The sequence below is a fragment of the Octodon degus genome, unplaced genomic scaffold (assembly GCF_000260255.1).
Source record: "Octodon degus isolate 3935 unplaced genomic scaffold, OctDeg1.0 scaffold00130, whole genome shotgun sequence".
NCBI classification, from domain to species: domain Eukaryota; kingdom Metazoa; phylum Chordata; class Mammalia; order Rodentia; family Octodontidae; genus Octodon; species Octodon degus.
Genome location: NW_004524706.1, coordinates 2,560,670 through 2,577,356, shown reverse-complemented (window position 1 = coordinate 2,577,356; position 16,687 = coordinate 2,560,670). Strand labels below are relative to the sequence as shown.

Below are 16,687 nucleotides of genomic sequence, written 5' to 3'. Positions count from 1 at the left end.
GCCCCTGGGCCTGCAGCAGCATCCCTCCCCACCAGCCCTTCTTCCCATGTCACAGACAGAAAAAGTGAGGCTGTGATGGAGGGACCTGGGAGGAAAGGCATCTGGGGAGGTGGGTCGCCTTGGCCCTGGGACTTCACTTAGAGTGCAATGGCAGAGGCTGGAGCTTGCTAACTTGTATGGGTAATAGGCTTGTGTTGATTGCACAGGATGTTGTGTGATTACACTCAGAATATGCCCATGTAAACTTGTACATGTTCATGCTAGCTGACATGTTCACGTGCTTTCACATGACACCCCACAGGCATGCATATTTCCAAGCATCAGGACATACTTTTGCATGAATACTGCCTCTACCATCTGCACATAAGGCACCCAAGAAATCTGGGTTTGTGGGGGTGTCCAGGTATGTGGGTGGGGATGTGATCTTTTTCTGATGCAGCTTCAAAGTGTCTTGTTAACAAAGGGACAGGATGGTCCCAGGGTTCCTTCTTCTTCCTTTCAGTCAAGAGCTTAGAGTGGGAGTGGGCTGGGGAGGATGTGAGGGTCCCACGCTCACTTGCAGCTCCCTAGGGCCTCTGCCTCTGTGCCCTTTGAGCTCAGGTAGCCCCTGCCTCCTTTGCTCCATTCTTTCTCATCCTCTTCTCTTCCTATGTGTAAATATTAAAAAGCTGAGCCTGCAGGGCTGATGTAGACATGAGGAGAGAATGAAATTAAAAAGGATTCCCTCACCCCCATTCCGACACCCCCGCCCTGCCGTCCCCCTGCTCCTGCCTCCTCCCCTCTTCCCTCCCCTCACTCAGTGCTTCCACATGTCTCTCCTCCCCCCAGTCCAGATGGGAGCTGGCTCCTTCAGAAAGGGGGCTCTGAACAGGGTGTGGGGAGCCACCTCTTTCTGCCTCCCCCCAGCACATCTGCCTACAGGGCCAGGAGCCCCCACGTGAGTATTTCTTTTATTTTGGGGGTTATGGTTAAGAAGGACATTGCCTTTAAAGCCAGCTGTGAGTGGCATTGAGAGGCTCAGGGCTGAAAGGAGGTGGGTGGGGTCCTAGCTGTAGGCTCCCTCAGCGAAGCTCCAAAGCTCCGGGTCTGGGTTTCTTTTCTTCCTTGGGACATACAGGGAAGGAAGGGGACTTTGGTGCCCCCGTGGATGGCAGTGAATGGGAGGGAAGTAGGGGAAGAGGGGACTTCTGTTTTAAAGAGGATATTTAGTTAGGCAAGCCTGCTGCTTCCTGGCATCCTGGGTTTCTGGCAGCTGGGCCAGTGGCGCTGGAGAGCTGTCCCGAGTGCTGATCAGTACTCGGCGGGAGTTTGTGCCTTTGGAGCTGTCCCGAGTGCTGAACGGGGCTGTGTTCTGTATAATGGTGTTAAAGCAACTGGGCAGTGCTGAAGGCTCACTAGGAAAATTCTACCAGATGACCCACTTTCTAAGAGCATAGTGCTTGTAGGTCTAGGCCTCATGGTTACTGGTGGTAGTTGAAAAAGAGATTTCTCTTACCTTATTTCAGCTCATTCTCCTCTTTCCAAAACTGTCCTACTATTAGTCTGGAGGTAGGCATGGTTGGTGAAGTTATGGCTGTAAGTTCTCTTTGACTGGGACCATTTTTAGTGCAAGAAGTACCAGCCTTTACTAGGTCCTAGAAGTTCAGCCTCATGGAGGTCCTGGGTTACTCAGCTTGGGTCTGAGTCAGTAGGGCCAGAGTGGATGGAGATAAGGACTTCAAGACAATCTGATTGCTTGGTATCTCTGTTCACTATACTTTGGTATTCTGGACAATGACACTGAATTTTTCTGCAAGCCTGTCTTGTGCTCTGCCCATTCTCAACCCTATCTCAAAGAAGCATTTAGGAGAGACTTTTGTGGGGAGGAAGATTTCTAAGGAAAGGATTCAGGGAGTGGGTGGGGTTGTTCAGTGCCATGGAGAAGAGAAGGAGGAGGCTACTGGAGACAGGGCAGTAGGGAAGGAGGAAGATCTGTGGGAGTTGAAATTATTCAAAGTGAGGGATGGTGTCTGGTTGCAATCCTTAGTTCCCCTGGATATGGCTTCCCCATTAACTCATCTGTGGTTAGGGTCACCCCAAGTCTATGGGTTCTTAAGTTCTGTCTTTGTAACCATGAGGGAATAGAGCAAGGAGTTATTTCCAGGTCCCTTCCTTGTCATCCCAGGGGGATAAGAACCAAATGTCAGGACATGCAGATGAGAATGTGGGGGAACAACAGGCAGGAGAGGCTGATGGCAGCTCACCTCTCATCCCCAAGAGCACAATCAAATATTTAAATGGGATCCTTCCTAAGGGGAGAGGGAGGAAAGGGCTTCCAGAAGACACTGGGCAGAAATGGGGTGTGTCAGGGCGTTCAAAACAAGGGAGTGATAGCTGGGGACCTCAAACTGAACCAGTTCCGCCCTTCTCAGATAAGACTTCTAGTTAATAAGGAGCCCTTCACCCATCATGTTTTTGATGTAACTCATCAAAATGATCCCTCCTTTCTCTAGCTGCTTGAGAGGAGCTGAGTTTTCCTATGCTGTGGGTGCTGGGAGGTGGTGGGTGTGGGTGTGGGTGCCTGTTTGGGGAGGGGAAGTGTTTGTGCTCCACTCAGCTCCCTTGGTTACATAACAGCTTTGATAAGACTTTACTTTTGAGCTGCTGCTACTGCCTGAAGCAGTCACCCCTCCACCCCCACATGGAATGCTAGATGTCCACCCCCTTTTCCCTGGCCCCTTGGAGAGTCCTACTATTCATGATCTAGTGTTCCAGTGGATGCTTCCCTGCCAGGAGGTGTCTGCAGCTTTCTTCCCTGTTCCCTGACCAACTACTTTTTTTCCCCAAAGGACTTGCTTCTTTTGTTATTTTGGGCCCAGGTCAGCCTCTTTATATTTTTGACCTTCTGGTCTACCCTCTCTCTGAGAAGGGGTCTCACCCTGGATGGGGGTGGGGGTTCACTAGATATCATGAAGCTACTCCTCAAGAGGAGTATCCCATGAGATTTTAGGACCAGAGCTAATCTCCCTACTGCTGTTCCTCTGCTTAGATACCTAATTTTGAGTTTGAGAATGATGGGACATACCTTGAAGTATGAGGAAAAAAGGATCTGCTGTGGTATTTCCTCTTCAGTTCCTTTTATAGAATTAAAGAGCTATGTGTGGAGGGACTGCATTCTAGATGGGAAAAGATGCACCAGCTTTGTGGTTGTTCCCACCCAAGTTGTCTGAGCAAATACTGGTTTCTTTTGGTGTGGGACAAAGGAATTTTGGCCCCCTTCTTTAGAGTGACTTTCTCTTTCTTTAGAGAGTAAGTGAGAATAGGATGTGTCCAGGAGTGGGATATATATCCTGTTGATAACAGGAACAGCTTTCCAAATGGAGACTTGTAAGTTTGCAAATGGAAACTGCTTTCTGGAGAATAGCCACAGGCATCAGAGAGAATCAAGTGCAAGCTAGTGAGAAAACTTCTGGATAGCCCAAGTTCAATGGCATCTCTCTTCAGTCCCCAGTAATGCCCCCCCCCCAAAAAAGAGAAAGAATAAAAGACATCCTTCCATTTATGTGTGTGCAAGAGACTTGCAAGTTTGCAGATGGAAACTTGTGGTATTACTTTGAGAGTTTGTAGACTTCTGGCTTTGTGGACAGAGTGAAGCCACTGAATATCTCTGTGAGTGTCTGACTACATGTGTGGACATTTGTATGTGTGAGTTGGCTGTATGTATATGTATAAACATGGTTATATGGATGTGTGGGCACATATATAGTGTATCTATGTATGATTTTGCATGCAGCCATGTATATATACGACTACGAAGGTGATTAAACCACTGTGTGTGTGGCTTATGTGGTATGCTTTCCTGCTGATGTGTATATATGAATGTAAGCATGATTGTGACCATACATGTGGGGCCACATATAGTACACATGCATACATGAATTATCAACATATAGATATACATGTGTAAATTGAATCATGCGTGAGAATAAATTGTCTACATGTCTTGTGGAAGAGGGAAACAGGACACAGATTAGGAGGGATACTTTTTCTTATTTCCTTTTTTTTTTTTGGATGGTGGTGGTACTGGAGATCAAAGATAGACAACACGGACTGAACATTAGAGTTTTCCAAAAGTGATTTTCCCACTAGCTTGCACTTGATCCACTCTGATGCCCATGGCTCATATCCAGAAAACAGGCTCCCTGCAGTCTCTCAAATTCTCATGTTTTGGGAGCCAACTTCTGACCAGTCCTATGAAGGAAGTTTGCAGAGGAAAATGTGCTTAGGCCTAGTGGACAACTGAAGGATCTAGGCCTAGTGTTGTTGGGATGCTGTGGTATTCAGAAGCATAGAGGAAAAAGAACATGGAAAGAGAAACATTGATATTACTATAGAAGTTTTAAAAGTCAAGAACAAGAGGCAAATAATACTATACTAGAAAGGCCCAAGTGTTTCCACAAGCCTCACATACATGTCATATGAGGCTGTGTGTGTGTGTGTGTGTGTATTACTTGTCTATGCCACAATTCATACATACCAACCTAGGTGTTCTTTATAACATGCGCATATAAAAACAAATGTGCAGGACTGTATGTAGTAATATGGGGATTTAGCAACTATATAAACATTAACATATGTACATGTGAACAGGGTATGCAGAAATATGTGGGCATGTGTTAATACTGATCTGATTACAACTCACTGCCATGTACGTGTGTCCCTCACCCTGGATAACATCGGTCTCTTTCCCCTCACACATGCCTCATCTGGTGGACTCACTCAGCATTGTTTGTCTCATCCTGACACTAGATACCATAGGCTGTGCTAGACACTAGGCATGGTGTTTGACTTCAGGCAACTTACAACCTGGAGATGAGTGTGAAAGGTCTTGCGCTGTATAAGGAGTGTTGAAGACACATAAATGTTCACAGGACAATGGAGACCTAAAGAGGGTTAGGTGGTTCTAGTGTAGGAAGGGGCAGGTTTGGTAAAGGAGCCATAGAAAGCCAAAGCTTAGAAGTGGTGCAGGTGTTTGTCAGGTGGGGAACTGGAGAAAACATGTTGTAGTGGCAGGAGATGTCCCAAATGGTCTCCCTACGTCTTCCCTTGAAACCTTCCTCCACAGACTCTTCCTCCAGGAGAGGCAAGAGTGCAATGAAGTTGTGCCTTTTCAGTAGCTGTGCATCTTGCTCAGAGTGAAATTCATAGCGCTTAGGGACGTGAGCCTGAGCAACACTGTGCTGAGTGTACAGTAGTCGCCAGTACCTCCCAGAGCCTATACAGGTTTCCTGGCTGTCCCCTAAAGATGTTGTACATGCTCCAGCCCTTAAGCTGTTCAGCATCTGCTTTCCCTGTCAGCCACAAATGCTCTTTCCCAGGTTTCCACGCAGCTCACTCCCTCACTTTATTCAAGTCTCTTTTTGGAGAGGCCTCCCCAGCAGTCCAACTTAAATAGCCTTTTGTCAGCCTACCCCCTCACCCAAGTATATATATATATTTTTTTTTTAAAAAAAAATTTTTATTTTTTAAGTCTCAGCACTTGTCACTCCATTAGCTCATACTTTGGTTTATCGCCTCACTTTTCCCACTGGAATGAGAACCTCAAGAGAATGAGAGCTTCATTTGTTTTGGTCATTGCTATATCTCCTTGTGTCCAGAAAAATATCTGGCTTGGGGTAGACTGTCCCGATGTATGTGTTGAATGAACACATTATAGACGGGTCAGACTGGCAGCTTACGAAGAGGATGGATCCAGGTAGGACAAGATATGAGGCAGGGATACCAGTAAAGAAATTGTTGCAATAGCTTTGATGAGAAATTAGTATAAGGGTGACGTGATGTAGAAAATTTGGCAGAGGAGTTGGAGTAAAGGAGGGGCGAAGCGCAGGTGTCTGCACACGCGTGCATACATATATGCGCGCAGTATGTGTGCTTAGTAGGGGAAGGCTAAGGAAGAAAGTGTCTATATGTGTATATGTGATCCCGAACGCCCCACAACCATCTGGATGTCCTCCAGCTAGCCCTGGCTGCCATTCTCCCTCACTTTGGATGCTATCACCACCATCCCACATACACCCACCTCTGCCAGCCAGGCTGCAGAGGGCTGCTAAGCCTGGTCTCTCTGATTCCATGCCCTCAGGTTGTGGAGCTCCTGTCTTAGGGGAACAGGGATAGGGACTAAGTAGGATCCTGAGCAATAGGAGCATCTTAGGGTGTCAGAGTCACAGACAGAGTTAGAGATACCTAGAGAGGCCTGTGGACCTCACCAGGAGAAGGACTGGCAAGTGGAGCGAGAGGGCTCAGGCATGGCCCAGACGTCCTAAAGCAGTGTCCTCCCTGTTCCACTCTAGGCTCTTTCTCAGTGGGGTGGACTCCTTCGCCAGGGATGATTTTGAGAGTCAGCCCCATCCCAGGCTCTTAGTGATGTGAAGTCCAGTTTCTAAGGACAGTCTGGGCATTGACAGTAGGGGAGGAGTTTCTCTTGAGTCTCAACTTTAGTTATTTTCCTCTCTCCCAAGAGACTATGAGGGTATTACGCTTGAGTTGCAGAATGAGGAACTAAGCTTAGACTTCAGGCAGGACCAAGTGGCTGCTTGCATGAAGGGGATAATTAGTTTGTGGGCCAAGCTGGAAGGGGGGCTGTTGAGAGTGGTGGGTTTTCCCTGTTGCTGCAAACCACTCCCTGATCTCTAAGTTCCTCCTCCAGACCTCCTAGTCTAGGGCTGGGTTGTCTCCATCCAGAGAGCCCAGAGCTGGAAGCCTTTCCAGATTCTGGGGTGTAGGGGCCCTTCTGTGGCTTTCAGAGATAGGGGCTGGGGTGCCACAGCTGCTCCCCTCCCACCTGGGCTGTGAGCTTGGGGGTTGGGCCGAACAGCCGCCAGAGCCGCCCACCTGCCCGCGGTGTCATGGCAACGACTCTGCCCACGTGGACGAAGAGGAAAGGGAGGAGAAGGAGGAGAGGAAGCATCTCAACCGTGAGGATAGGAGGGGGCTTTGCTGGGCCCTTGTTCTGGCCTCCCGTCCTCTCGTTTGGCCCTCGCTACATTGCCTTTCACTTCAGGTCACCCAGGGCAGGGCGGGGCTGGCATTGCATCCCTGGCATCAGAGTGTGTGTGTGTGTGTCCTTGGGTGTCCTAAGTAAAGATGACCTCGGCCTCCTGCACCGTGGAGCCCTGGCCAGGGTCCTGGGGGACGTGGGGCTCTGGCACGTGCAGCCTTCTCCCTCTCTCCTCACACTGCAAGTCGGGGATGGCGCCTGGGGCTGAGGGGATGAGAGCCCGACCTACTTCTCCATTTTCTCACTATCTTTCAAAAAGAAAATGACCCACTTTTCAGCCAATCGGGCTGGGGCCTGTTCCCAGGCTGATTCCCTGAGCCCCCCTGCACGGGTCTCTGCCCCATCCTCAGCCTCTTTGCCACGTGCTGGGTCTCCTTGCTCAGGGAAGCAGGTGCACCTGTGTAGAGGGGTCCTTGCTTGCCATCTGTACTGGCTCAGGGGAAGTCTGTTCTGGGTGGGGCAGGGGTGGACCAAGGCCTGACTGAGCCTACAGGAAGTGTTCTGGGCAGAGGCCACTGACTGCCTCAGGCATGGGCATTTTGAGAGTCCTCTGTGTCAGCCCCTTACGCTACCAGGAGACATCTTCCATCCCATGGAGTCACCGGAAGAGATCCAGGGCAGCAGGCGAGCTGCGCCCCTCCTCTTGCCTTGTTTTAGTGGATGGTGGTGGCCTGTCATCCCAAGCTGTTCTGTTTCCATGTGGAAAGGGAGAATTCTGTTTGCCTGCCTGCCTATCTGCCTGCCTGTCTGGCTGTCTGTCTGTCTGGCTGTCTGCATGCCTGCCAGTGTGTTCCTCTGAGAGACCCCTTCTAGAGGATTCTGCCTAGGCCTCTCTTCCCAAGCCCCTCCCCCCTTGGATATTGGTCTGGGCCTCAGAGCCCCCTCCCTCCCTCAGCTATATTGGCCTGGGCTGGCTTGGGGGGTGATTAGGGATTTAATTATTTAGTTTCTCCAGCTCAGTAGATTAATTCCATCCATCACAGGCAGGCCGAGCCTTCATCCCTCTCTCTGGGCTTCCTGGCCAACCCCAGAGGGAGCAAACATCATTGCTCACCTGGGCCCAGTATTGGATCTGGGAATAATGGATAAAGTTCTTGTTGGGGGAGGATTTGGTGCATGACACTGAGCAGATATGGGTGCCTCCAAGCTGTGAAATGAACACAGACACTCATATGTGGATCCGTGTGTGGGTGTATCTGTAAGGTTTGCACACGTGCAGCTTCTGTGCACACAAACATCTGTGTCCTTTGGGTGAAAATGCAAATGTGCATGAACCTCTGAGGGAACAAGTGTGTGTGTGTCTGTGTACATTATGGGATGCCTACAGGTGAGGACGAGCGCTGTGAAGGCATGTGCATGACTGCGTGACTGTGCAATTTGCCTCCGGATGAACACATGCTAAACTGTGAATTTAGCAGTCTTGGGGTCATGCATGGCCATTGTGAGGGAAGGGTGGCTCCTGGTAGTTGAGAGTGTCAGATTTATATTCAAATCCCTGTTCTTGCACTTGTATGGTAGAACCCATTTGGGCACTTTTCTTTACACTCTAGGTCTCACTCTCCTCATCTGTAAAATGGGACTCATGGTGGTACCTACTCTGTAGGACAGCTGTGAGAATGACACGAGGAGATGCATCAAGAGTGTTTAACATGGCACCTGTGGAGTTGCAGGCATTCAAAGAGCTGAACCTTAGGGGTGGAAGGCAGCAGGGGTTGTCCCTTCCATGCTTGAGTCAGTCCCAGCTCTGCTCGCCCACCTCCTAAGTGAGACACTTTAGCTCTTCAGCAAAACCACATCCCTTTGGCCCAGCTCTGCCCTCTCTGCCCAGCTCTGCCCAGCTTCAGGGAGTGATGTCTCCCCTTCCTCCTCCTGTTTGTCCCCTTCTCTTTATGTATCAGCAGTGGGATGCTACTTCTTGGTGGCTCATTTGCTGACTTGAGCTCACTGGGCACCTACTGTATGCTATTTCTGCCCAAACAGTGATAGATCACATGAAGCCTGGCCTTCTCGGAGCTCATGGCCTGTGAACAGTTGTTGATCATTCTGTGCTAAATAGAAGTATGGGACTCAAGAGGAGGTGGCTCCTGCTGCATCCTGGGATTGATGAGGAGGGCACTCTTAGGGAAGGCTTCTTGGAAGAGAGTGCACAACAGGGATAAGATTGAGACAGACCTTCTGCATGAGGGTCTTATAGTCTGTTCTACTTTCCCTTTCTACACACTCCCCCCTCTGGGTCTCTGGTGCTCTACTCTCTTCTCTCCTCCTAAGACCAGAAATTCACAGAGGAGAGCTGTGGCTTAGACTTCCCTGAGGCTGGGTCAGGGTCAGGGTCAGGTAGAGCAGAGGGGTGGGATATACTCCCACATGACCCTGGAATCAGCCTGCACATAACTGCAGTCAGTTGTAAAGGGCTGTGTGGGACCCAGTGCTGTGCTTTCTTTTCCTGTGAGAGAGGCCCAGAAGTAGCAGAAGGGCCATAGTGCTGGAAAGTCCTGGCCCAGCTCACACAGAAACATTTGCTAAGCCTGCAGGCAGCTCTAGGCCCTGAGCTCCACAGAGGGGCCAGAGTCTTAGGCTGGGAGTAGGGAAGGCCATGGGCCTGACCTAGATGAACAGTTCCTATCCCATGATTCTCTGGCATAGATTGGGTCTTTCACTTGTTCTTCTCTGGCTCTGGCAGGCTCAGGACTTGTGGCACCCTGGAAGCTAGGACAGCACTAGCCCATAGTACATACAAATGAAAGAAAGGGACCAGGGTGCCAGAGCCAGGAGAAACCAATACATGGAGACGAATACCCTGACCACCTGGATAGATCCGCTTAGTTACTCCTTGTCGTAACCTGAGGAGGTAGTTATCATTATCCCTATTTTACAGATGAGAAAGTTGAGGCTCAGATAGAAAAAGACAAGTTGCTCTTGGTGATGCCGATAGCATTGTCTCTCTGGTACCCACCTATAAAGTTGCTAGATTTTCCCTCCCATATTCCTGGAGTTATAAGGGAGATTGCCAGTCCGGGCTACGGAGACTCTTGCAGGCTCCTGTGATTGAAGGGCCTTTAATTTTCTTGATGTCATCATCTTTGGCTGCTGGGGATGCTCAGCTCTCTCTTGCATGCTCAAGTTGTGGGAGGTCTTCTAAAGGGCTCTAGGCAAACAAATTCCTACAGGCATGAAACCACTGAGCTTTCAGAGTACCCATTTCTGAAGCGGACCAATCAGGGATAGCCACAGCCTTTGCCTGAAGCTATGTGAGAAACCCTCTCTAAGGCCCTGTGTCTAATTCTCATGCATTTAAACAGGTTCTTCCTTATTATCAATAGCTAATCCTCAGTGCTATGCTGGACATTTTGCTTGCATTACCTTAATCCTCAGTACATCATAACAAGAAAGGGACTATTCCTAACCCTACTTGAAAATGGGGAAACTGAATTGGCGAGAGACAAAAGGACTTCCTTACAGTTTGTGTTTAGTACCTTGGACCTGGGCTCTTCACTCAAACACTTTGGCTTAAGACCCAGAGCCTACAGTCTCTTCCCAGCCATCTCTGGCCAGGCTCTCACAGGAGTTCTGTTCCTGGGATTGCTTCTTGTTATCAGGGGGTCTTGGAGCTCTTCAGGAAGGGGACGGTGGCTATAACTGGGCATCATGGCCCGGGAATTAGTTCAGTTGACAGAGATGGATGAGATAGCTAAAAATGGATTGGAAACAGTTGGTCATGAGAGATGGGGCCAATCAGTATGAATTGTGTCTCAAAGGCCTTTTGGAAGCTGTGGAAAAGGAAGTTCACACTTTAGTTTCTGGAGCCTCTCAGCAGCATAATACCAGCCGAAGAAGGAGCTGGGGCCCAGTGGTGTTGAGGGAAGAGACCTTCTTGGACTGGCAGTTGACCCCAGGCCTTGCTCCCACAGTGCAGCCTGGGGCTCCCCCTCGTAGCCTCATGTTTTCTGTTTGGTCTTGGGAGAGCCATCTCTTTACTCTTATTCCTTTCCTGTACTTTTGCTGTGCAGAATGACACATCTAGGAGAGAACCTAGACGAATGAGATAGCAAAGTTGGGCTTGGAATCAGGATTTCCTGTATCAGATCCTCCAGAGCTCTCTGAAGCCTTCTGAGGGAAAGCCTCTTGTGCACAGGAGAGCAGTTGAGGCAGAAGAGGAAGACATTCGTTTATGCAAGAGATATTTTCTGAGCACCTGTTAGTGTGTTCCCCTAGACGCTCACAACACTGCTGAGCACAAGCAGGCAGAGTCCCCGCCATTCCTGGAGCTGATATTCTACTGTGGGAAGACACAGAAATGTGCAATGGATGAAGAAAACAATTTGAAGGAGCAATCAGTGCTATTAGAGCAATGAAACGGTGATGTAGAGCAAACCTGGGAGATGAGGCTTGGCTTTAGCTAGAGTGGACGGTCAGGGAAGGCCTCCTGAGTCCCAAAAGATGAGACAGAGGAAGCCATGGGAATATCTGGGGCAGAGTGTTCCAGCAGAGAGAACATCAAGTGCAAAGCCCCCTGAGGTGGGATTTTCAAAGAGATTATAGGTATTGTGGGTTATTCACAGGCTGTGCACTGGCCAGTCAGGAATGCATTTAGACTCAGATGTGCCTCAATGTCTTGAGCATTTTGCAACAGTAAACTCATCTACTGTAAAATTCCTGTCCCAATAAGAGTTGATTAAAGTAATGCAAGTGAATAAATAAGATCACATCCCTCGCCCCTTCCATTCTGACCTTCTTTTGTCCTCCATTTTCTGGGACAGAGTGTGTAGGAGAAAGAGAATTTTCCTTGGGGTCCCAAGGCCTGGGGACCTTTTCACAAGGCATGCTGTGACTTCAGCCACAGGTCTGGGTAGTGGGAAGCCAGGGATCAGGGGACCAGCCCAGCTACAGAGATGCTGCCAAAGGCATCTGAGCACATTGGTCAAGGGCAGGAAGACGTGATGCATTGGAGCAGGACTGTGGATAAATGATCAGAAATGGGAGCTGCAGGAGGGAGGCTCTGTGTTAGGGCTCCTGTGGACTAGCCATTCATGCTAGACACAAAGCTCCTGCTACCCAAGCTGCGGTCAGGTCAGGGGATACAGGCAGCTGGCCAGGGAAACTGAGGTAGAATCCCAGCCATGATGGTTGGGTCATCACAGGGTGATAGGTAGATCTGAAGCTTGAGGGTCCTTGGGCACCTACAGTTCTTCCATGGGCATGAAGGAATCCAGCCCCACAGCAGCAAAGTGAATGCTGAGTGTCCTACTTGCAGTAAGTTCTGATATATTGCAGTTAGTCTGGGGATGACCTCGTGGGCTCTGTGGGGGGGGATTAGAGAGGACTGACCCCCCAGCAGGGAGCACGTGTACTTTTTAGCTGCTTTCTGCCCTATCATGTCCAGCTTGTAGCTGTCCCAGAAGCTTCTGGAGAAAAGAGTAAATCATCTAATGTTTGGATTTTGAAACCCTTGTCTTTGCCCAAAGCATTACTTTGTGTCAACCTCAGAGACACTGGCCTTCGGCAGGCACATCTAGATCCCTGGGTCTCCAGATGTGGACAGTCTTAAGAATGACTTGTCTTTCCTCCAGCAGAGTATCTTTGGCCTTAGCTGGTTATCTCAGAGAGAGTAAGTAACCTCCTGAAGGCCACGTTGTAAACCAATGAAGGAAGTAATAAAACAACAAATAATGACAGCTACCTTTATTATTTGCCACATGCTAGTACAGTGCCAAGGGATTCGTATGCTTTGCTTTATTAACCATCACATCATTATACCTTTATGATGGCTTTCATATTATCCCCACTTTACAGATGAGAGAATAAGAGAGGTGAATCACCTGCCCAAGTACACACAACTAACAAGTGAGGGGAAAGGGATTTGAACTCAGTCTGATGACGGAGTCCACGCCAATAACTGCTTTCATCCAGGGAATTTGTGAGTCACCGAGGTTTCAAGAAAGGAAAATCAACTGATTTGGTTGGGCAGGGCCCTGGGGGAGAAGAAGAGAAAACACTCTAACTCTTTCCTCTGCAGTCCTTTTCCTTCCCCCACTTTCCATTCTTTTTCTGGAAGGTAATTGCTTGGGTGACAACCTCCTGGCGAATTACACAGCTGGTTTCCCAGTGAGATTTGTAGCAACAACCCCACCAGCCTGGCAGCCCCTAGCAGGTTCCGGTTTAAGAAACTAATTGCTGGATTGTGTAGTTGGTGCTAAATTGGGTAATTTCTTGGTGACGACATCTGTGCCACTTCTTCCATTCCCAGATAGATTGGAGATATATCAGAGAAGAATTTGTCACTCGCGGCACCCTCCCAGATTCCTTTGCTTCCCACTTCCCAGCCAGCCATAGACGGTGGCAGAGGTGGCCCAGAGCTTCCCCGGCTGTGCACCTCTCTGTGTCCCAGGATAGTGGAGAGATGACTTGGTGCAGTACGATGGGGAAGACAGCAGCGGCTGCCAGCATGGTCATGGGGCTTCGGGGATTTTCCTTTGCTCTGTACCTACCTGACCTTAGACTTGATGTGAACTCATGTTTACTACCAAGGGCAAAAGGCCAAACCATGCTCTGGTGAGCTGTGGAGTGTGTGATACAGACGAGGTCTTTTTATTTGTTTATTTGTTTTAAAACAACAGGTTAACTTTCATAACTGTGTTTCTTTAGAATGGCATTTAAGAATTTGACTCCTGCAGGCTCACAGCACAGCCAGGAGAGAAACTAAAGCTTGGGAGTCATTGGGTTTGGTTTTTGCCTTTGTGACCAGCACTCAGTAGGATCTTGTGGAAGTCAGTTAGCCTCTGTAAGCCTCAGTTTCTTTTTCTTTTAATTGGGAGAAGGGATAATAGCTGTCCCTTGGAACAGTTTTGGGAATTAAATAAAACACCGTAAGTGAAAAGGTCTAGTGTTTTGTAGACTCACATTCACTCAACAAACATCTGCCACATGTCAACCATTGTATCGGGAGCTGGGGAGGATGTAGTGAATAAAATGGATTAAATTCCTTTGTGGAACTTATATTCTAGAGGGAGAGACAGGCAGTCTCAGAATTACACAAATTTAAAATGGTAACAATGTAAGAGCCAGGTACACGGTGCCTTGAGAGCAAACAGCAGGGGGATCTGACCTAGTCAGGCAGGCCAGAGAAAGCTTCCCTGAGGAAGCAACAACTGGGCTGAGATCTGAGAGGTATGCAAGAGCTAGCGAGGCAGAGGTGGGCGGGCAAAGCTCTCTGGACAGGCGAACTAGGTTCCATGATGTGAAGGGCCAGGAACTGAACAAAGCTTGGCTTGGTGAAAGCAGAGAGCGCGAGGGGGAGCTTGTGGTGAGAGGATGTTGGGAGAGGAGGAAGGGCCAGATTCTGCAGGCCTGGCTGAATGCTTTCTCCTAAGGATACCAATAAGCCAAGGAAGAATTTTAAGCAGAGAAGTCACATGACCATATTTACATTTCCAGATGATCACTTGGGTTGAAGCAGGGTGAGAACCGAAGCCCAGCTAAGAGACTTCTGCAGATGCACAGGCAGACGGTGGTGTTTAGAGGTGTAGTTAGATTCATTAGCAGTGCTTTCTGCTGCAAATACAGGAAACCTGGCCAACAGTGATTTAAAAGAGTGTGTGCCTTATCACAGAGAGGCCTGGAGAAAGGCAACTGCTTTCATTGGTTCTATGGCTTGAGGGTGCCAGACCTAACATTTCTGGAAATCTCAAGGCCTTTCTCTCATGTTGGCAAAATAGCTACCCTACCTCTAGCTATCAAGATTTCATTCCACCCAAAGGAAGAATGGCACTAGCAAGCCCCACTCACTTTGTCCCAAAGGCAGAATCTTTCCCAGAAATCTCATTGTATTTTGATGTATATTTCATTCACCAAAATGGAATCATATGGCTCCGAGTTAGAAGGGAGACTGGGAAGCTGCATATGGTGGGGCATGCCTGTAATCCCAGGCGTGTCTTGGTAGCCATTAAAGCCGTGGGTATGGGTGAGCAGATGTCATCAAGCTTTGCAAAGTTAGGTCACTTGTCAGATTGTACTTTCTCCACTAGAAAATGTTGCCTTACAGGATGTGGGGAAGGGAGTTGCAGGGTCTGTTTGGTGAGGAGGAATTACAAGGCCCATTTCCTCTGAGACTAGAGCCAGGAAAGGAGGGATTGATGCTTCAGGGACAGAGGTTTGATAAGATCTTGATGACAGATAACTCAGGGACTTGGTGGCAGCACCTTTGTGAAGCTGGGACAGAGAATACCTGAGATCACCCACCACTGGCAAGTACAGTGTGAAGCTCAGCTTGATATGACCACAAACATAGCAATAGAGAGCTGTGGGATTCTGCTGCAGTGACCTTTTGTGCTGTGAGTTTCAGACACAGGTTCTGCCTAGGTCAGGAAGAGGAGCATGGCATAGATGAAGGGCTAGACTATCAAAGCTTCTGTCAAAGATGGCTGCTTCACTTCCAAGTGCTAGTGAAGCAGCCGTCTTGATCTGAAGTCCCCTGTGCTATCCCAGAAAAGAGCAGTGGAGGAGAAGAACTGTCATAGAGCTAGCCAGTTGACAGGCATGAGGTCATCCAGTCTCCAGTCTAGGGCCTAGGATGGGCTGGCAGTTGAGCATGTTTACCCTCTCCTCATACCTAGGATTCCACAGTTTTCCTCATTGTCTCCCACCCCTTAGGTCAGGAAACTCCTCCTGGTGTCTGTTTCCCTTCCACAGCTATTAATCATGCTTGCAATACTAGCTCTTCTTCCTGACAATCCTGTGTCTAATAATGGCATCGTTAGTCTTCCAGTCATGACCATTGCAAACTTCAGAATCATCTTTCCTTATCACTCTCTCTGTTCTTCCCAGTTGTTACAATTTCTAAACTGTCTTCTGGAACTTTCCCAGCCCACCCATCAGAATCATTTGTTTACACACCTCATCTACTTTGTGCCTACTAATTCCTCCAATGAACATTGTCCTGTCTCATACCATTGTCTGCAGATATTCTACCAATCAAATACCCTCTTCTCTGGGAAGTCTACCTTGATTTCTCTCCACTGAATCTGGTTTTGCACTCGTTGGAGCCTAACATTTTGGCACTTTTCTCCAACACAGTCATATACTTATCTACCCAGTGAATATTTATTAATGAGCCAGGCATCCTCTGGCCAGAGCCTTGGAATAGGCGCTAGAGATCTAGAGATAAATAGGACTTGGTTTCTAGTGTGCAGAACTTTCCCCTGCATTGTAGCGAGAGTGGGGTGGAGATAGAGACTGACACAATTTTAGTGCAGTGTGATAGCTGCTTTCATGGGGTTACCAAGGATGTTATAAAAGCCCTATAGAGAGGCATAACCCAGAATAAGAGTACAGAAAGTCTTGAAGGGAAGGTAGAGCTTAATATGAGTGTTAGCAAAGGGGAGAATTTGAGGGTGGATGAGCAGAGTTTCTAGGAGGGAACAGCTTGTGCAAAAATACAGGGACCTCAAGTAACCGTCAAGTAAGAGGTTGTTTTCCTGCTAGGCTATGGACCCCTTGAGGACAGGGGCCACTCTTAAATTACCTCTATACAATTTTCATTCAGAATCTTACTCATGCTCGCTGCTCAACAAATGTTTGTGGAATGCAGCCACATTTAAGGGCAATGAAATTGCTGTGGCTCAGCACCACGGACAGATCATGCAGACACCTGCAGTT

At 48.5% G+C, this 16,687-nt stretch overlaps 1 protein-coding gene across 1 annotated transcript in view; it reads left to right on the top strand.

The window, feature by feature from the left end:
- The first annotated feature begins 453 nt into the window (after positions 1-453).
- Positions 454-16,687, top strand: part of Dlgap3 (DLG associated protein 3) — a 61,320-nt gene continuing 45,086 nt past the window's right edge. Inside the window, exon 1 of the mRNA XM_004641004.1 lies at positions 454-937. The gene's annotated coding sequence lies outside the window, so the exon portion shown is untranslated. The remainder of the gene's footprint in view (positions 938-16,687) is intronic.